This window comes from Triticum aestivum, chromosome 7B (assembly GCF_018294505.1).
Source record: "Triticum aestivum cultivar Chinese Spring chromosome 7B, IWGSC CS RefSeq v2.1, whole genome shotgun sequence".
Classification (NCBI taxonomy): domain Eukaryota; kingdom Viridiplantae; phylum Streptophyta; class Magnoliopsida; order Poales; family Poaceae; genus Triticum; species Triticum aestivum.
Window position 1 is genome coordinate 611314948 of NC_057813.1, and position 21588 is coordinate 611336535.

Consider the following 21588-nt stretch of genomic DNA (forward strand, 5'->3'; position numbering starts at 1 on the left):
TTACAGGCGCATGCATGCGATCGTCCATAGCCAGATGGATCAGATCTCCGGTTGGGCGAGGTTGCAGGACGACATGAAAGCCTTGTTTGAACAGGATACCGGCGTCATCCGACAACTAAGGGAGGGCAATGAGAGGCTCCAGGCCGAGCGCGACCTACTGATGGCGAAGATCCTCTGAAGTGCAGACCAGCAGGAGGAGACCAGTGCCTTGTTGAAGAGGACCGGCGTCATCGTCAAGAAACTTATGGATGAGAATGACATGCTCCGCATCAAGCGCCAAAGGCTGGTGGAGGAATCCGTGGATGTTCTCAAGAAGCGTCTTGAGGACACGAAAGAGCTCATCGTCACTCGTCGTGGAGACTAATTCCCACGGCCTGCAACAACGCATCAAGAAAGTAGAGATCAGCGAGCCAGATCCTTGTCTTCCTTCTTCTTTTGCCCTTGTGTATTTCGGGTGTAGCCGCATATGGCTTTTTTAATTATCTTTCTAATTATGTAAGACAATTAATCATCCTTATATATTCATCAGTCTTGCTATAAGTCAAGTAGATGCTATATAGGTCCGTCGGATCTTACATCAAGACCCGTGCTTTCAGATTTTCTTTTTTCTCTCTTAAATCTTAGTCGAGTGAGACATAGCCACGTCATTAAACAGAGTCTTGGGCGCCATTAATGGAGACCTTGGGAGAGATGTAGACGGTAGATGGAGGTCAAAGGGCTCTCCTCCCGATAAGCACGCGCAGAGTCTGATCGCACGCCTCTCGTACTCAAATAGCTACCCTGCATGGCGCCTCCTAGCTAATAAAAAATGGGGACGCATGGCGGCATGTAAATGGTAGTAAATAGAACGCCCACGGTTTCAATAATCTTGTGTTTCCGATTGGAACGTGACAGCACTTGTTTCAAAATGACTTTGTTGATTGTTAATGTGTGTGCCTTCGCAAATCGGACATTGCACCAAGCCAAGTTTCATTATTTTCATGCGTGTTTTGGATTTACAGGAATTAAAAAACTAAGTTTCTCAATGTTTCCAGCCCAGCCACGACGCCCAGAATTTTGAATTTCATTCCCATTTCTTGCATGGAATCTAGAAATTTACCCGAGGACACACATGTGATTTTTCAACCAACTTTGGTGCACTGGAACATGTGCTTGTATTTCAAATTTGAATTATGCACACAAAGGGGACACGTTCCCTCTCACAACCACGAGCCTTCCAGAGAGAAGCTCCGATTTGCAAGAAGCTTATACCCAAATTTGTTCCTATTCGGCCAATTTTTTTTACCAGCGCATGGTACTACCATGACATGACACCGTGCCAAGTATCATGATTTTAAAACCAAGTTTCTCAATGTTCTTGACCGAGCCATGATGCCCAGATGTTTGAATTTTATTCTCATTTTTTGCATGGGACCTAGAAATTCACTCGAGGACACAAATGTGATTTTTCAACCAACTTTGGTGCACGGGAGCATGTGCTTGTAGTTCAAATTTGAATTATGCACATTAAATGACCAAAAACTCAATTAATGTGTAAAAAGGACAAACGAAGCTGGAATGATTTCCAAAATTTAACAAGGCACTTATGTAGTTCTATGTTGCCTTTGTGAATAAACTCAAGGGGGACAACGTATATCGTTTCACACTCAAAGGTGGCATGTTCCCTCTCAGAACCACGAGCCTTCTTGAGAGAAGCTTCGGTTTGCAAGAAGCTTATACCCAAATATGTTCCTATTCGGCCAATTCTTTTAGCATAGCATGGTAGTAAGATGACATGACACCCATGCCAAGTTTCATGATTTTCAGACGTGTTTTGGATTTACAAGAATTTAAAAACCAAGTTTCTCAATGTTCTCAGCCGAGCCACGATGCCCAGATGTTTGAAGTTTATTCTCATTTCTTGCATGGGACCTAGAAATTCACCCGAGGACACAAATGTGATTTTTCAACCAACTTTGGTGCATGAGAGCATGTGCTTGTAGTTCAAATTTGACTTATGCACATTAAATGACCAGAAACTCAATTAATGTATAAAAAACGACAAATGAACCCGGAATAATTCCAAAATTTAACAGGGCACTCATGTAGTTCTATGTTGCCTTTGTTAAGAAACTGAAGGGTGGGGGGGGGGCAACATATATCGTTTCACACTCAAAGGTGGCACGTTCCCTCTTAGAACCACGAGCTTCCAAATCGTCCCAATTTTTTACCACAACATGTTAGTGCCATGACATGACACCATGCCATGTTTCTTGATTTCCAGACGAGTTTTGGATTTACATGAATTTAAAATCTAAGTTTCTCGATGTTCTCGGCCGAGTCACGACGCCCAGATGTTTGAATTCATTCTCATTTCTTCCATGGGACCTAGAAATTCAAACAAGGACACACATGTGATTTTTCAACCAACTTTGGTGCACCGGAGCATGTGCATGCAGTTCACATTTAGATTATGAACTTTAAAAGTCCAGAAACTCAATTAATGTATAAAAAGGCCAAACGAACCCGAAATAATTCCAAAATTTAACAGGGCGCTCATATAGTTCTATGTTGCCTCTGTAAAGAAAATCAGGGGGAGGCAGCGTATATCATTTCGCACACAAAGGTGACACGTTCCCTCTCGAAACCACAAGGCTTGTTGAGAGAATCTCCGGTTTTGCAAGAAGCTTATACCAAAACTTGTCCCAATTCAGCCAAAAATTATACATATGAAAACAGGGTTTAGATTATCCCGAACATCTCGCTACCTAGACCAATAATATACTATGATTTGAATTCAACATAAAATGGATACAAATATTTGAATTGGAGAGCGTATGGTACATGTAGTTCATAGTGAAATATGATTACTGCTATATGCATATTTTTTGTTATCAAGATAATATTTAAATTATTGTATAACTTGACAACAATCGTATTAAAATAAGGAAAATTGATTCAAATTTAGTCCATATGGTAGACGACAATATATATGTTCACATGGTGGAGTAAAATGTTCATATATGATGGAAGATCAAAATGTACGACTACATCAATTATAAACTGCAAGGTCACCTAACGATATATTCGAATTCAACATAACATGGATTCAAAAATTGAAATTTGAGACCATGGCATCTGTAATCATATAAAAAGGGACATTACTCTTTTTTTGGTGGGAATTGATTTGTTTTTTGTTGTTGTTGAGGGAAGTGCGAATCGATTTGGTACTGTGCAGGGTAATCTTGTTCTCCCAATTTTTTTTACATTTTTCTTGTAGTTTTTTCAATGGCATCTATAGCAATATAGTAAAAGGGGACATGACTCTCTTGTGTCTTGTATGAATTGTTTTTTTACACGTTAAGTTTGTTCTGCCGAGCAAGGAATCCGCACCTTGTTATCCCGAAATTTTCAAGCTCGAGTATCTTTTGTCTCACCTGCTTTGAAACTCCCGCTTCTTCAACCCGTGCCACGCCTTGTTATCCCGAAACTTGGACGCGCGCGAGAACTCCCTCCTCATCCAAAATTGCTCCCGCAGCCCAGACAAGCGAAATCCCCCTTCTACCCCTCAGCCGGAAATGAAGCTCCACGTCGCGGTGTCAAAACCGGTGGGCGTACACTGGTAACTTACCCTACATTTCGGACAAGCGTGTCCCTAAGCTTGGATCCCCCTCCCCCTTCACCCCCTCGCCCATTCGTACACTGAGGCCACCAAAACCCGCGAAACCCCATGCTCCTCCGTCGGCATCCCGACCGCCGCCCAGCCGGAGACTCTTCCCCGACTACGTCGTCCACCACAATAGCTCGCCGTCCCTCATCCACCGCACCGGATGAGGATCCGTTGTCCATCTCGTCGTCCCGCCAGATCAGCCGCCCCGTCCTCCACCTCCAAGGAGATGCCCCGATGTTCGCCTCGTCTATCGCGCCACCTCAATCCCCACAGCACCGTCTTGACCTGCCCCACCGGAACCGCAGCACCCTCGCCAATTCCTCCGATGAAGCCGAGGCCAACTCGACGCCACCAAGGAGGTTCTGCACTCACCGCTGCATTTTATCTTTTATTCAATCTCACGGGGCTGCCGGTGCTCGATACCGAGCAGACATGGTGGGTCTCCATCAACGACGCCGTCGCTGGCCACATCATCCACGGAGTCTCTCCCCCATGTCATTGCTTCCTCGGCGGCAACTTCCACAACGGCACTAGCTGCAGCTGCTTCAGCTTTCCCTCGCGCTGCGGCTGTGTTCTGATGTTGGTCGCGCTGCTACACTTCTCATGCTTTTGTTCGTGCTGCTGCTCTGCTCTTGCTCTCGCTTGCGCTGCTGCTGCTGCTGCACGACCTCTGGCAGCTACAGGAGTTGCTGCTTTAGCACTCGCTCGCGGTGCTACTGCACGACTTGCTCTCTGCTAGTGCGTTCCCTGCTCGAGCGTCTGTTGATTTAGATCACTGCTTCTCTGCTACTAGTGCTCAAACGCCCTAAATATCTATTGCAATGCTCTGTTACTAGTTCAATCAGTTTCGACAGTAAAACTCAGTTTCGATTGTGAAGTTCATTTTCTTTAGTTAAGTTCAGAGTGAACAGTACTTACAACATATGTCGAAGCGGCCATGGCGCGGCTGATGAGTTTTACATCTAGCACTTTTTGGTGATGTATTTTACATCATCTATTGCAGATGATATTAGGGTCCCACTTCAGATTAACGTTGTCTGTCTTGTCATGCTTCAGCCTCATTGCCGTACACCTTAGCGGAGCTGCTCCAACGACGGAACCGTCCATCACAGCGGAGCAGTACCCTCTGCGCGGTTTCCAGAGGCCTCGGATCTTCTTCCCCGCCTCCGACAGTCACACCAGCATCATCACGATCCTCCACGTCCAACCCAATGATGCTGAGGTCCACAAGGCTATGCCAAAGAGGTTTTACACTCGTCGCATCACTTTGTTTCTCCATTCCTCTGTTCTTCCAATTCATGTGAGCCAAACACCTAGGTTGACTGAAATCCTATGTTTCCAAATGCTCTGTTTTGCACGTGCATTCCTATCCTATTCCTGTGTTTTTCCTATCCCTGCGTTTATAGAATCCTCCAATTCTAAGGAGCCCTTACAGATTTACTTCATTTTCAGATAGGCGTCAAAGAAAACTCTGTGTGTTATGTCCTGCTCCCGCCATGCCGTCATCCACCCCACCTGAGGTGCACCATCGACAGAAGCGTTCATTGCAGCAGAGATCCCTCCTGCAGACTTTCTTTCGCCGCCTCAAATCGTCTTCCCCATTGTCGGCAGCCATGCCAACTGCATTACCATCATCGACTAAGCAGATGAACCTGAGGACTACACAGTTCCGAAAGAGATGTCGCAGTCTTTTGTGTTTGCTTACGTTATACATCGGTTATTATTACCTGCTACTTTATCGTTCAATCTTGAGTTTTGAATTGCCCATGGGTCTCATATCGAGCCAGCAACGAATAGTATATGTCTACTATCTGATTCATCTGGGGTCTTCTATGTGGTTCATGTTGGGTGGGCAACAAACAATAGATGATCCATTGTCTATCTTTTTAAACTGAAGCTATAATCTACTTGCTATCATTAGTTTTGGATCCATCCACTCGTTTGCTACCATCAGTCTTGATTTTTGCATGCACCCTTAGGCCTTACAAAATCGCTACCTTAGCCGATATTGCGGAACGTAAGGTACCAAAATATGGGAGCCGTGCAAACCCAACCAATGACCCAAGACATGATTCGGAGCTGATGCATATAATGCTATAAGTTCGGGGTGCCAAATCGACCGCGAAGGTGTTCAGACTTTAGTCGCCATAGAATGGGTGCCCGGAAGCCCCTGGCATTTCAAAGGCATAACACGATGTTCGGATGCCGTTATGACAAAATGTCGTGGAGAAATAGCAGATAAGCGTCAAATGACTCTACATGCTATATTTAAGTAATACGTCTAAGCGTATGAGTATGGTGCATTTTATAAAATAGAGGCATGACGGCAGAACCTATTGAGGCCAGGCGGTGGTTGGCTATGTGCGAGTCCGGAGGAATATCCGGATTGTATGCAGGTGGGGTGGACATCCCCCCTGTGTGCATCCAAGCTGATTCCAAGTCATCAGTCCGGTTGTGAGCTAGGGTAAACCTGCAAATAAAGCTTGAGAGGCGTGTTTAAGCAGTGGCTGAGCTGTGGATGTGATCCGTCCTGCTTATGCTGAAGGATCGGTATGAGCTGTGATTAGGTTGGTGTATCATGAAGTAGTTCGGACTCCCTATCAGGTGTCCAGGAGTTCGGCTGTCGAATTTAGGTTTGATGGAGAAAACCGTGACTCGCTACTTCAGTGAATCAAGTAGCCGAATATTCTTCGGCGCCGAGGCGAAGCTCGGTCTTGACCGCAATTGTGATGTCATCACGTGGGTCTTGGGTGATAATGCGTTGAGTCACAGTGTATCCTGGCGGTGCTGAGTAGCGACTACCTAGAGGTATAAGACCGAAAGGTGGTATGTCATATTTGGGTATCCGAACACCATCTCCGGGGTGGCGGGGCCAAGGTGGCCTTCATGCCTATTTGTGACACTCTAAAATGATTTTTCTAGTGGGTCTGATCCTTGAGTGATCGGTCCCTAGATTTGATAATCTGGGCTTCTTCATGCTCCTTCCGATGCCAGCCTGCCGATTTGTTTAAAGACCCAGCATTCTCTATTGGTATGATTGGTTGCCGCTCCTGGGGCACCATGAATTTGACATGGGCAGTCAAGTATGCGGTCCAAGCTGGAGGGGCCCAAATTAAGATGTTGAAATCTCTTCTCCTGCTGAACGGGCTGAGGATTACGGGCTCCTGTGCTGATCGCCGTTTCCTGGGCGCCATTTTTTGCCTTGGGACGCGTATATTTATTGCGCCAAGGTTTGTAGACTCTATTTTTTGTCCGCTGGTGCGTCCGGGGTGCTTGCTATGTGACTGTTTGGTGTGTAATGCTGGTCTTGTGCGCAACCCCTTGCCGTAATGTGCTGTTGGCGGGGTGTAGGCCTGCGTTTGATTTTTATTGCCACCTCCTCGAATTGAGGTAATATCCTGCGCTTTGGGTAGTATTTTGTTCGGCGCTCGAGTCCGTAGTCTTCGGCTGACCGGGCTTTAGTCCGTCTGTGTGTGGGCAGATTCTTGTCAGCTTGAGACCGCTGATGTTTCTTCTTCAGGCTTATTGCAGTGGCTGCTTGTCGGCGCTTGAAGCGCTCCTGCTTTATGGGATCCTCTAGCACGCCGAATTTGTCGTCACCGAGGCTCACCTTGTCTTCGGAGGGAGGCATATAGCTATCGTCCTCCAAGTATCCGTTCGTCGCCTGTTTGTCTGGGTTAGCGTGCCTGTATTCCTGTTCAGTTTGCTCGAAGGTGGGTTGATCAGGACCGTATCCCTCTTCGGCACCATCTGGCTTTTCTTCTCCAGTGCCGGTATTGTTGTGGCAAGGCTTGGAGCGGCGCCGATTACGCCCATGCTTTGCTTTTTTCCCCGAGGGGTTTTCTCCTATTGCCTCATCGCCATTGGTTTCTTTGGGAGTATCCACCATATATATCATGTGAAGGGGTGGTAGTCCAGCGCCCTGTGGGCGGTGGTTCCTGTTGTTCTCCTGTATCGTCGTCTATACCGTTGATGTCTTTGGAGTCGAAGTTGAGCATGCCGGTCAAGTCATCAACCGTGGCTATTAAGTGGGTGGTGGGTGGGTAACGAATTTCTTCGTCGCCAGCTTCCCATTCGAGCCAGACATAGTTCGGCCAGGCATCTCCTGACAAAGAGAGAGACCTTAATGAATTCAGCACGTCTCCAAATGGTGAGTGCTGAAAGGTATCCACGGCGGCAAACTCCATGACTGGAGCCCAGATAGATTCGATGGGCACGAGTAAGCGCGGTCCGAAACACATGGCCGGAGACGAGTCCGGGGGTCCGGAAATACAGATTTCCTTCGGAGAGGAGTCTGCGTTTGGCTCCAACGCCGATGAGTGTGCGGCCTCCGGGGCGGGGTCCATCCACCCATCCACGGAAGGCACGGCTTGCTCTGGAGCGAAGTCTAGAGCTGTGGCAGGCGCGATGTTCCGAATACCGTCCGACTTCAGATCTAGGTCATGCACGTCGCGATTGTTCAGCGCTCCTGACACGGGCCCGAATCCGTCGAAGATCAAGTCTCCATGGATGTCGGCAGTGTAGCTTAGGTTTCCAAACCTGACCTGATGGCCAGGGGCATAGCTATTGATCTGCTCCATATGGCCAAGCGAATTGGCCCGCAGTGCAAAGCCGCTGAACACGAAGATCTGTCCGGGAAAAAAAGTCTCACCTAGGACGGTGTTGTTGAAGGTTGGGCAAGCCATCAAGCCTTATCGCGATGACACAGAGGAACTCTCAATGAAAGCACCAATGTCAGTGTCAAAACCGGCGGATCTCGGGTAGGGGGTCCCGAACTGTGCGTCTAAGGCTAATCGTAATAGGAGGCTGGGGACACGATGTTTACCCAGGTTCGGGCCCTCTCGATGGAGGGAATACCCTACTTCCTGCTTGATTGATCTTGATGATATGAGTATTACAAGAGTTGATCTACCACAAGATCAGAGAGGCTAAACCCTAGAAGCTAGTCTATGGTGTGATTCTTGATCATGTCCTACGGACTAAACCCTCCGGTTTATATAGACACCGGAGGGGGCTAGGGTTACACAGGGTCGGTTTACAGAGGAGGAGATCTACATCCTAATCGCCAAGCTTGCCTTCCACGCCAAGGAGAGTCCCATCCGGACACGAGATGAAGTCTTCTATCTTGTATCTTCATAGTCCAACAATCCGGCCAAAGTACATAGTCCGGCTGTCCGAATACCCCCTTATCCAGGACTCCCTCACCCCACCTTGCGATAGGTGCGGTGGCCAAACAAGTTCAAGCTAGAGATGCCGCTGCACTACGGCGGTGCGGCGGATCCGCTAGCTTTCCTGCTGGCTTATGAGGAGGCTGTCCTCAAGGCCGGGGGCGATGACCGGGTCATGGCCAACTGGCTGCCCATGGCCCTCGTCGGCGTCCCACGCATGTGGCTGCTCCACTTACCAGCGTCCTCGGTGACCTCCTGGGAGGAGTTGCGCAGCCTCTTCCTCACCCACCATGTTGCGCCGGCACTCCCAGTCGTGGCGGCTCTCCTAGGTGGCTCGCAAGCCCACCCCCCCCCCATGAGCCGCCATGTCAAGTCGTTCGTCCGCCAGATCAGCGCTGCCCTCACGCGCCATGAAGCTCCTCCAGGTTGGGTGGCACCCAAGGCTGATTTGACCTTCAGCTTGGATGATCGCCCTGCCAACACCGCTTGCTCGGGTGCACTCCCGATGCTGTGCACTCCTACCATCTGCCCGGTGGCCATCACCAGGACCCTCATCGACGGCGGGGCCAGCCTCAATGTGCTCTCGGTCGAGGCCTTCAGCCTCCTCTACGTGCCACTGGAGCGACTCCGACCCAGCCAGCCCTTCTTGGGCATCGGAGGCAGTTCCACCGGCTCCCTGGGGCAGATCCGCCTCCCGTTAACCTTTGGCACCCAAGCCAACTTCCGCACGGAGCTGGTCAACTTTGACGTTGCCCCCATCGGCCTCCCGTACAACGCCACCCTCGGCTACCCAGCCTTGGCCCAGTTCATGGCAGCAACCCACCCGACCTACAACCTGATGAAAATGCCCGGGAGCAGCGGCGTCCTCACCGTAGCCAAAGATGCAAAAGATGGCCTGCAGGTGCTCAAGCTCACTTTCAAGGCGGTCGCAGTAGCACAGTCCACCAGCGCCGACCCCCTCAAGGCCAAGGGGGCTGCTCCAACCAAGAAGAGGGATATGTTCACCCAAGACAAAGTGGAGACCAAGAAAGTACCAGTCGATGAGGATGGATCCTCCGGTGCCACCTTCACCATAGGCGCCAATCTCGACCCCGAACAAGAGGAGGCCCTAGTGAAGTTCCTACGCGCAAACAAGGAAGTGTTCGCATGGGAACCGAAGCAGCTGGCAGGGGTCCCGAGGCAGGTGATCGAGCATCGCCTGAATGTATGCCCCAATGTACGCCCCGTGAAGCAGAAAACAAGGTGGCAGTCCACCGAGAAGCAGGCCTTCATTGTCCAAGAAACCCACAAGCTAGAAGCTGCGGGAGTCATTTTGCGAGGTTTGCTATCCGGAATGGCTGGCGAACCCTATTGTCGTGCCGAAGAAGGGAGGAAAGGAGCGCATGTGCATCAATTTCACCAACCTCAACAAGGCTTACCCTCAAGATCCGTTCCCGCTCCCCCGCATCGATGAAATCATCGACTCTACCGCTGAGTGTGACCTGTTTTGCTTCCTGGATGCCTTCTCGAGCTATCACCAAATCAAGATGGCAGTAGAAGATGTGAAGAAAACGGCTTTCCTGACCCCGTGTGGGGTGTACTGCTACACCTGCATGCCGTTCAGATTGCGCAACGCAGGCGTAACCTTTCAGAGACTGATGCATATCGCCTTGGGCCGGTAGCTCGGGAGAAACGCCGAGGCTTATGTCGATGACATAGTGGTGAAGTCTCGGGCAGCGAAGACCCTGATACAGGACCTGGAAGAAACCTTCGCGAGCCTTCGTGAAGTGGACCTGTGGCTCAAACTATAAAAGTGTGTGTTCGGTGTTCCTTCTGGCAAGCTTCTGGGCTTCGTCATATCCCACAGAGGGATCGAGCCTAACCCAGAGAATGTCAAGGCAATCGAAGACATGAGTCCGCCGCAAACCCTCAGGGAAATGCAGAAGCTCGCCGGACGAGTAACCGCATTAGGGCGCTTTATCTCCAAGCTAGGGGATCGCGTTGTGCCCTTCTTCAAGCTGATGAAGAGGAAGGGACCGTTTGAATGGACTCAAGAGGCTGAAGAAAGCGTTCCAAGATCTTAAGAAATACATGACCAGCCCTCCGGTGATGGTGGCTCCACGCCCTCAGGAGCCCTTAGTGCTCTACCTCGTCGCCATGCCATACTCCGCTAGTGCAGCTCTGGTGGCGGTCCGAGAGGAGCGCCGGGTCAAGGCCGTATCGGCCACAACCCCGATCGCGGCGGCTCAAGGCCAGGAAGGCCTCACGAGGGCCACAGCCTTGGCGGATAGGGGGCAGCCTCAATAGGGAGATGCCCCTGGGGCCGAAGGGGCCTCACCAAATAATCAGGAGCCGGGGGCTCCAATGCCTCAGGAGGTGCTCGACTCTCCAGAGGGTGTTGGCTCCGTCGGCGCACCCACCCTCATCGAGCATCCTGTGTATTTCGTCAGCATGGTGCTAGGGGATGCGAGGGTACGGTACCCCACGCCCCAGAAGCTCTTGCTCGCGCTGTTGGTGGCCTCTCGGAAGCTGTGGCACTACTTCCAAGGTCACCCCATCAAGGTCGTCTTGGCATATCCATTGAAAAGGGTACTCAGGAGTCCCAACTCAGCGGGAAGGGTTGCCGAATGGAACATCGAGTTGCAAGCGTTTCAATTGGAATTCAACACGACGAGGGTCGCTAAGGGAGCTGCACTTGCAGATTTTGTAGGAGAATGGACAGAGGCGCCGGGGCTCGAGGCCGGCGAGGATCGGTCGCTTTACCCAAGAAGTGAGGTGCTGGATGGTTGGGTCATGTACTTCGATGGGGCGTTCTCACGACACGGCGCGGCGGCTGGCGCGGTGCTTATATCCCCCACTCAAGAAAAGCTCTATTACACCATACATCTCCGTTTCCAACATGGAGAGAAGGTTTCCAACAATATTGCAGAATACGAGGGCTTGATAGCAGACATAAAGGCTACAACGGCCTTGGGGGTAAAGCGCCACATCGTCAAAGGTGATTTGCAGCTACTCGTCAACTTCTCCAACAAGGTGTACGAGCCGAAGGACGAGCACATGGAAGCGTATCTGGCGGAGGTCCGCAGACTGGAAAGGCAGTTTTTGGGGTTGGAGTTGCAGCATGTGCCACGGGGCACCAATCAGGAGGCTGATGACATCGCCAGGAGGGCGTCCAGGCGGCTACCTCAAGAGCCCGGCGTCTTTGAGGAAAGACTCTTCAAACCATTAGCAGCACCGCCACCATCAAGCACGGCACAACCTCAGGAAGAGCTCCCTCAACCACCTGCCTCAGGAGCTCCGTCCTGTGGCCTGACCATAGGAGCACGCTTGCTCCTGGCCCTAGAGCCTCAGGAGAGATGTTGGACCGTGGAACTCAAGAGTTACTTAATGCAAGGGACTCTGCGAGAGAAGGAGGAGGACGCAAAACGCGTGGCGCGACAGGCCACGGCCTATTGCATCCAAGATGGGGAGCTATACCAGAAGCGGCCAAACGATGTCTCCCTACACGTTGCATCTCCAGGGAGTAGGGGAAGGAACTACTGGCAGACATTCACGATGGAGACTGTGGGCACCACTCGTCATCACGAACCCTCGTCGGCAAGGTGTTTTGCAGTGGGTTCTACTGCCTACGGCACTCAATGACGCCATCGAGCTAGTGAAGCCTTGTGAAGCTTGCCAATTTCATGCCAAGCATGTTCATCAGCGGGCTCAGGGCTTGCAGACTATACCCCTCTCATGGTCGTTCATAGTTTGGGGGCTGGACATTTTGGGCCCGTTTCCCCGGGCGCCTGGGGGCTATCGCTACCTCTACATCGCCGTTGACAAATTCACCAAGTGGGCAGAGGTGGAAGTTGTTCACACCATCCCAACCGGCTCAGCAGTCAAGTTCATCAAGGGCCTCGTGAGCCGATTTGGAGTGCCTAACCGCATCATCACCGACAATGGTTCACAATTCACCAGCAATCTCTTCAAAACATACTATGCTAACCTTGGAACGCAGATATGTTATGCTTCAGTGGCGCACCCTCGGAGCAACGGCCTGGCTGAACGAGCCAATGCAGAGGTCCTAAAAGGCCTCAAGACCAGGACCTTCAAGAAAAAGCTGGAGACCTGCAGCAGGGGCTGGTACGACGAGCTCTAGTCTATGTTGTGGTCCATCTGCACGACCGCAACCAAGTCGACTGGCGAGACCCCATTCTTCCTCGTCTACGGAGCAGAGGCGCTCCTCCCTCACGAGGTCAAGCGTCACTCCGCGCGGGTCCTGGCGTTCGACGAAGCGCAGCAGGATGCCACGCAGGAGACGGATCTCGTGCTGGGGGAGGAACACCGTCGGGAGGCCGCGCTTCGGGCGGCAAGATACCAGCAGGCGCTGTGGCGGTACCATTGCCGCAACATCCGCCCCAGGACTCTCGAGGTAGGGGACCTCGTGCTCAGGCGGGTGCTCTCCAGGGAAGGGTTGCACAAGCTCTCTCCCATGTGGGAGGGCCCGTTCAAGGTTGTTCATGTTTCCAGGCCCGGCTCCGCACGCTTGCAGACCCAGGAGGGTGTGCCCATCCCGAATGCATGGAACATTCAGCACCTCCAGAGATTCTACCCTTGAAGCAAGGCCCAGTGCCTGTGAGAAAAGGCCTGGTGCGTGTGAAGAAGGCCAATGCCTGTGAAGCTTGCCGCCCTGAGGAAAGGCCCGGTGCCTGTGAAGAAGGACAATGCCTGTGAAGCTCGACTCCCCCAAAGAAAGGCCCGGTGCCTGTGAAGAAGGCCAACGCCTGTGAAGCTCGCCGCCCGTGACACTCTCACGTAATAATGAGTTGGGGTTGTACACGCCCCGGAGTCTCCGGAGTGCCGCCCCTGGGCCTCGGAGGCTCCCGCCCACGCCCAGTGGCAGCACTTAGCTCCGCACTGGTGAGAAGACGTCGAAGACTAGATTAGGTGCTGGACGTGGCTTTTCATTTGCTTTCTGTAGTTGGCTAGTTCATCTTTGTTTGGGGCTTTAGTTGGTGTTGCTTTTGATGTTGTACGCCATCCCCGGCCTGTGGTTTCCTGTCTTTGCTGCTCGCCTAACTCGTCTTTCCTTTCGCAAACCTCGCGAGGGGGGCTGCGCGGGCGCCCTCGCGAGTATATTCTGGCTTAATTTCGTGAGGTTTCCCAACCTAAGTTCACAATGGGAGCACTCCTCCCGGTCCATGCCCCACGGGCATCGTGACACGAACGCAGGACCTGAACTGCTCGCCCTCACAACTGAGGGACGGAACCTGTCCCTCCGGCTAATTTTTTGCAGGCCTCAAGACGCACGACAAGGCCTCTGGCCGGAGCCTCCTGAGGCGAAGGTCGCGACAAATCCCCCCCCCCTTGTCTAAGTTATTCCTATGCATGAACATGCAATACCGTAACGCGGCATGGAATTAAGAGGAACGGCATGATAATTGAATGCAACAGTCTAGCACGCCCCCACGGGGCTCCTCACTTCTCACTCTCTATGCAGGAAAGGGAGAAAATGCAAAATGAGCCCAGCTCGCCCCATGACAGCCTGCAGAAGAGGATTCGCATCACCCTCCGGAGTTCAAATGGACCCCTCCTCACGCTTCACCGAGGTGCGACGGCGGGATGATCTGCCACCCCCCTCGAAGCGGGCGCAGAGGCGCGGTGGCTGATCACGGCCGCCGCTGGAGGAGCTGCCATTAGAAGGGGAGTCACCGAAGCTTGGCGAGCTGTGGGCACCGCATGGCGTGGGCCCGTCTTCGTCTTCACCGCGGCCGTCGCCGAGGCTGAGCATCCGGTCGCCGTCATCACCCTCGGGGCAGCACCCGACGCGGCGGCCATCTTCTCTGAACGCCTTCATGAAGAGGGTGGCATCACCGTCGAACTTGAAGTGCAGGGTGCACCGCTGGCCCAGGCCGCGTGCACGGGCAAACGCTTGCCAACCGCGGGCCAAAGCCACGTTCCCAGCAATGGAAACCTCCACTGCCACCCAAGAGGCCCAGCTGCAGCAGTCGTCCGCCTGAAGCCAGAGCCCACCAGTGGCACCGGCCGGCAGTTCACCGGTGAAGAAATGGGGGAGCTGAAGCTAGGTACCTGCCGGGTCCTCCGACCAAACGACAAACTGCGGCAACACCTCCGCCTTGTGGAAGCGCGGGCAGGGAGGCCGCGCAGCTGCGACGAGCCTCCCCCCATCAATCAAGCGGCCTTCACCGAGCAAGGGACCTCCGCCACGACCACGAGCGGCCATCGCAGGAATCGCAGGATGCTTGCGGGGGCGACCTCGGCCGCGCTTGGACGAAGGGGAGCCAGGCCCCTCCTGGCGAGCCTTCCCCTTCTCCGCGGTCGAAAACCTCTTCGTAGGCGCCATAAGACACAACAAGCTGGTAATCATGACTGGGAGGGCTCACGTCGTTCCGTACTTATAGTCAGGAGGAGGCCAACCGTCGGCCTCCCATGCATGCAGGGACCTGTCAAGTCGGGCAGTTGCCGAGGCATCATGGGGAAGCGGAGACGCCCACGTCCAATCAACCGCCACGCGATGCCCAAGGCCGCAGGCTGTTGGGGCCTGCGGTGCTCCGCACTTGCCCCTTCGCTCCCCAGCTAAGCCAAGTCCGAGCGCGCCTTGGACCCGGGGGCTACTGTCGGCGTTCAGGGAACGGGGGTCCCGAGACTTGCCTGCCTGCGGCCTGTGGCATGGCTCAAACGATGGCCCAGTACGGCCCATCTTCATTTGCTCAAGACCCTCGCGAGGGTCCAAGCCTCGCGGGGCGGACGATAGAAGGCTTCCTCAGGAGCGGCCTCACCAGGCAGGCTCGCGAGGAGGCAGAGAGATCAAGATAGGGGTACCTCGTGAGGTGCCCATGATGCAAGCCATGATGATCGAGGCCAGGCGGGCGCCAGGCAGGCGTCGGCCTGTGCAGTGTCCTTGTTTCCTCTTTGGTGCAAAGGGGGCAAGCACAGACCGAGGCATCTGGCAAAGGCTACCATTTCGGTGCAACGAGACCAAGACCAGCAGAGGGGCAGGACGGAGGTCACCGTGTAGCCCAAGACAGCGTCATCGCCAGTGCCTTTGCCAGTCGAAGACCAACTTTAGTCAGGATAAGTTGTACTAGATGCTCCCCTTCAAAATGGCCGTTGTTGGCGCCCTTCCTGCTCGATATTTGGGAAGAGGACCAGGGCCTCTATATATAGGTCTAGTCACCAAAGAGTAGAGGGAGAGGTTCGGTTCATCCACACCACCACAAGAACACCCCTCGCGAGGCTGTTCTTCCTCTATATTGTTCATCATCATCCCCTGAGGCAATCCACCACACCACAAACTAGAGTAGGATATTACACCACAACGGTGCCCCGAACTAGTATAAACCTTGCATCCCATGTGTTGTTCATCATGTAGCTTAGATTCTCAGTGAGGCAATAGAGCGTGGATCGGTAGGGGAGAGATCTTCGCGTGCATCCCAGAGTTCAAACCTTAAGGGTTTTGCCGGAACCCCACATCTGACACACGCATGGTGGAAATTTCAGCTTCTGGTATCTTTCTTTTATTTGTAATGATATCCTTCATATACTTAGCATAAGGATTTACTTTAAGCATATCGGTTAAGCGCATGCGTAAGAAGATAGGTCTAATCGTTTCAGCAAAGCGCTCAAAATTCTCATCATCCTTTGTCTTGGATGGTTTAGGAGGAAAGGGCATGGGTTTCTGAACCCATGGTTCTCTTTCTCTACCGTGCTTCCCAGCAACAAAATCTCTCTTATCATAACGTTGATTCTTTGATTGTGGGTTATCAAGATCAACAGCAGGTTCAACCTGTACTTCATTGTTTTTTCTATGTTGAGCATCAACATGAACATTATCATTAACATTATCACTAGGTTCATGTTCATCGCCTGATTGTGATTCAGCATCAGAAATAGAAATATCATTGGGATTCTCAGGTGTGTTTACAACAGGTTCACTAGAAGCATGCAAAGTCCTATCGTTTTTATTTTTCTTCTTTTTGGAAGAACTAGGTGCCTCTAAATTATTTCCCTGAGAATCCTCCTCAATTCTCTTAGGGTGGCCTTCAAGACACAAAGGTTCCTGAGTCATTCTACCGGTTCTAGTAGCCACTCTAACAGCAAATTCATGTTTATTATTTAATTCATCAAGCAAATCACTTTGAGCTTTAAGTACTTGCTCAGCTTGAGTGGTAACCATAGAAGCATATTTGCTAATGAGTTTAAGTTCACCTTTAACTCTAGCCATATAATCACTCAAGCGTCCTATCTCAAAAGCATTATTCTTTAATTCCCTACCAACATAAGCATTATAAATTTCTTGTCTAGCCATAAAGTCCTCAAATTCATCTAAGCATGGGCTATGAAATTTAGTAGAAGGAATTTCAAATTTATCATATCTATAGAGAGAATTTACCTTTACTACCCGTGTCGGGTTATCAAGATAATGTGTTTCTTCAACAAGCGGTATATTAAGACCATGTATTTCTTCAATAGGTGGTAAATTCTTAACATCATCAACTTTAATACCTTTTTCTTTCATTGATTTCTTTGCCTCTTGCATATCTTTAGGACTGAGAAATAAAACACCCCTCTTCTTCGGAGTAGGTTTAGGAATAGGCTCAGGAGTTGGCTCAATTGGCTCGGGAATTGCCTCAGGAATTGTCTCAGGACGAGTCCAATTATTTTCATTAGTCAACATATTATTCAATAGTAATTCAGCTTGGTAGATTGTTCTTTCCCTGAAAACACAACCAACACAACTATCCAAGTAGTCCCTCAAAGCATCGGTTAGTCCATTATAGAAGATATCAAGTATTTCATTTTTCTTAAGAGGATGATCAGGAAAAGCATTAAGTAACCGTACAAGCCTCCCCCAAGCTTGTGGGAGACTCTCTTCTTTGATTTGCACAAAAATATATATTTCCCACAAGGCAGCTTGTTTCTTATGAGTAGGGAAATATTTAGCAAAGAAGTAATAAATCTTATCCTGGGGACTATGCACACAACCAGGATCAAGAGAACTAAACCAAGTCTTAGCATCACCCTTTAATGAGAACAGAAATATCTTAAGAATATAATAATAGAGAGAATTCTCATCATTAGTAAACAGGGTGACTATATCATTTAATTTGGTAAGATGTGACACAACAGTTTCAGATTCAAGGCCATAAAAAGGATCAGATTCAACCAAAGTAATTATTTCAGGATCAACAGAGAATTCATAATCCTTATCAGTAACACAGATAGGTGAAGTAGCAAAAGCGGGGTCAGCTTTCATTCTAGCATTAAGAGATTGCTGCTTCCATTTAGCTAATAACTTCTTAAGATCATATATATCTTTGCAAGCAAAAATTGCTCTAGCAGCTTCCTCATTCATAACATAACCCTCAGGAACAACAGGTAATTCATAATCAGGGGGAGAACTTTCATCATCACTATCATCAATAATAGAATCTTCAATAATTTCATTCTCTCTAACCCTAGCAAGTTGTTCATCAACAAATTCACCTAATGGCAAAGTAGTATCACGCACAGAAGTAGTTTCATCATAAGTATCATGCATAGTAGAAGTGGCATCATCAATAGCATGCGACATATCAGAATTCATAGCAGTAGCAGGTTTAGGTGTCGCAAGCTTACTCAAAACAGAAGGAGAATCTAGTGCAGAGCTAGATGGCAGTTTCTTACCTCCCCTCATAGTTGAGGGGAAAATCTTAGTTCTTTCGTCTTTCAAGTTCCTCATAGTGATCAACAGATATAAATCCCAAGTGACTCAAAGAATAGAGCTATACTCCCCGGCAACAGCGCCATAAATTAGTCTTGATAACCCACAAGTGTAGGGGATCGCAATAGCTTTCAACTGTAGAGTATTCAACCCAAATTTATTGATTCGACACAAGGGGAGTCAAAGAATATTCTTAAGTATTAGCAGTTGAGTTGTCAATTCAACCACACCTGGATAACTTAGTATCTGCAGCAAAGTATTTAGTAGCAAAAGTAGTATGATAGTAATGGTAACAGTGGCAAAAGTAAAGATAGCAGTTTTGTAGTAATTGTAACAGTAGCAACGGAAAAGTAAATGAGTGAAGCACAATATGTGAAAAGCTCGTAGGCATTGGATCAGTGATGGATAATTATGTCGGATGTGATTCCTCATGTAATAGCTATAACATTGGGTGACACAGAACTAGCTCCAGTTCATCAATGTAATGTAGGCATGTATTCCGAATATAGTCATACGTGCTTATGGAAAAGAACTTGCATGACATCTTTTGACCTACCCTCCCGTGGCAGCGGGGTCCTAGTGGAAACTAAGGGATATTAAGGCCTCCTTTTAATAGAGAACCGGACAAAGCATTAGCACATAGTGAATACATGAACTCCTCAAACTATGGTCATCACCGAGAAGTATCCCGATTATTGTCACTTCGGGGTTGTCGGATCATAACACATAATAGGTGACTATAGACTTGCAAGATAGGATCAAGAACTCACATATATTCATGAAAACATAGTAGGTTCAGATCTGAAATCATGGCACTCGGGCCCTAGTGACAAGCATTAAGCATAGCAAAGTCATAGCAACATCAATCTCAGAACATAGTGGATACTAGGGATCAAACCCTAACAAAACTAACTTGATTACATGGTAAATCTCATCCAACCCATCACCATCCAGCAAGCCTATGGTGGAATTACTCACGCACGGCGGTGAGCATCATGAAATTGGTGATGGAGGATGGTTGATGATGACGACGGCGACGAATCCCCCTCTTCGGAGCCCCGAACGGACTCCAGATCAGCCCTCCCGAGAGAGATTAGGGCTTGGCGGCGGCTCCGTATCGTAAAACGCGATGAAACTTTCTCTCTGATTTTTTTTCTCCGTGAAACGGAATATATGGAGTTGGAGTTGAGGTCGGTGGAGCATCATGGGGCCCACGAGATAGGGGGCGCGCCTCCCACCCTCGTGGATAGGGTGTGGGCCCTCTGGCCTTGATTCTTTCGCCAGTGTTTTTTATATTTTCCAAAAGTTATCTCCGTGGATTTTCAGGTCATTCCGAGAACTTCTGTTTTCTGCACAATAAACAACACCATGGCAGTTCTGCTGAAAACAGCGTCAGTCCGGGTTAGTTTCATTCAAATCATGCAAGTTAGAGTCCAAAACAAGGGCAAAAGTGTTTGGAAAAGTAGATACGCTGGAGACGTATCAACCGACAACTGGAATGAAATGTGCGAACATGAATGTAATGTCGGTGGGAATACATACTCCCCCAAGCTTAGGCTTTTGGCCTAACTTGGTAATCAGTCAGTAGCCTGGATGGTAGTCGGCGTAGTAGCACACGGAGGCCCTCGGTGCTGATGCCTCAGCCCGCCGTGTTGCCTCCACTGCTGCGTTGTGAGCTCGAGCCTCGCTCTCAAGGTAAAATACCTTCCTCTGCTGTGATATTCAAAAAGAGCAGGCGTAGGCAAATATGTGTGCACAATAGAAGTTTGGTTAAACAACAGATTGTAAGTGAAGTCATGAATTTTTCCCTTGAGGATCTTATGGCTTTTTAAAGCATCAAAGTCTAAATACTGCGTGGGTAGGATAGGGTCAAAGGTCAACCGTGAAACACCCAGCTCTCGTGCTAACCGCGTGGCATAAATTCCGCCATAGATATAGCCACTGTTAGCATTATGTTGCAGTCTACGTCAAGAATCGCTCCAAGGTTATAACTCCTTTCACTAGTGAGAGTGGCGCATATGAGGCTCAAGTCTGGAGCACAAAGCGTACTATAGTCTTGCTTGCCTACTATACATTTTCCATTAAATAATGTGAAGTACTGAATTGCAGGAAAATGTATGCTCTTTACTCTACCTTGCATCACTCCCCTAGTTTTACCAAAGCAAAGACTAGTCAGGAATGCTTCAAACTCAGACCTAGGTGGCTCATCGAGCGAACCCCATAATGGGATTTCGCATAGGTGAGCAAACCTTTCTAGAGAAATGGTAAATGGATTATCATAAAGTTTAAAAGACACCCTAAACTCACAGTAAAGAATTTAAATTCTTTGACAGATGATTCGGTGAGGATGAGGCGTTGGCCGCACTTATCTGAAATGTAGGGACCAAGCTCGGCATTGTGAACTAATTGTTCAAATTCCTCCTTAATACCAACTCTCACGATGTAATCGTTGCACGGCCATAAGCATGTTTTGGTGGTGGCACTTCAAATGGAACTTTGGCTTGGTTCAGCATAGGACCGACGAACGGTGCTGCTGCTAGAAGATGCCTCCGAGGATCTCCTCCTTGAAGAACTCCTTCCAAAGAAGATCATAATGTTCGCATACAATTTTCTGAAAAAATTTGGTCATGAAAAAATTATTAACAAAACTTCACAAGAATGATAGTAACTACTCATAGGGATGTATAGAGGCCATAGCAAGCATTCAAACTACTTAGAACTCTAAGAATTCAACATGCAAGCTCATCTACATCAGTACCAAGAGTAGCTAATTATTCAAAATATAAACCACTAAAAAAACTAATTGGACACATGGAGGAGTGACATACCAAGCAACAAATCCCAAAACAGTTTCGGAAATGGAGCTTGGAGCAAAGAGATTGAAATCTGCGGTTTTGGGAGCAAGAACACGAGAGAGAGAGAGAGAGAGAGAGAGAGAGAGAGTGTGTAGTGATTTTTTTTGTCTGTGAGTGGAGTGAGGTGGGAGGAAGAAGTAAGTGAGGGGGGCCACTAGGTGGGCAGCACCCACCAGGGTGCGCCTGGGGGTCCTAGCGCACCCAGGTGGGTTGTGCCCACTTGGTGCACCT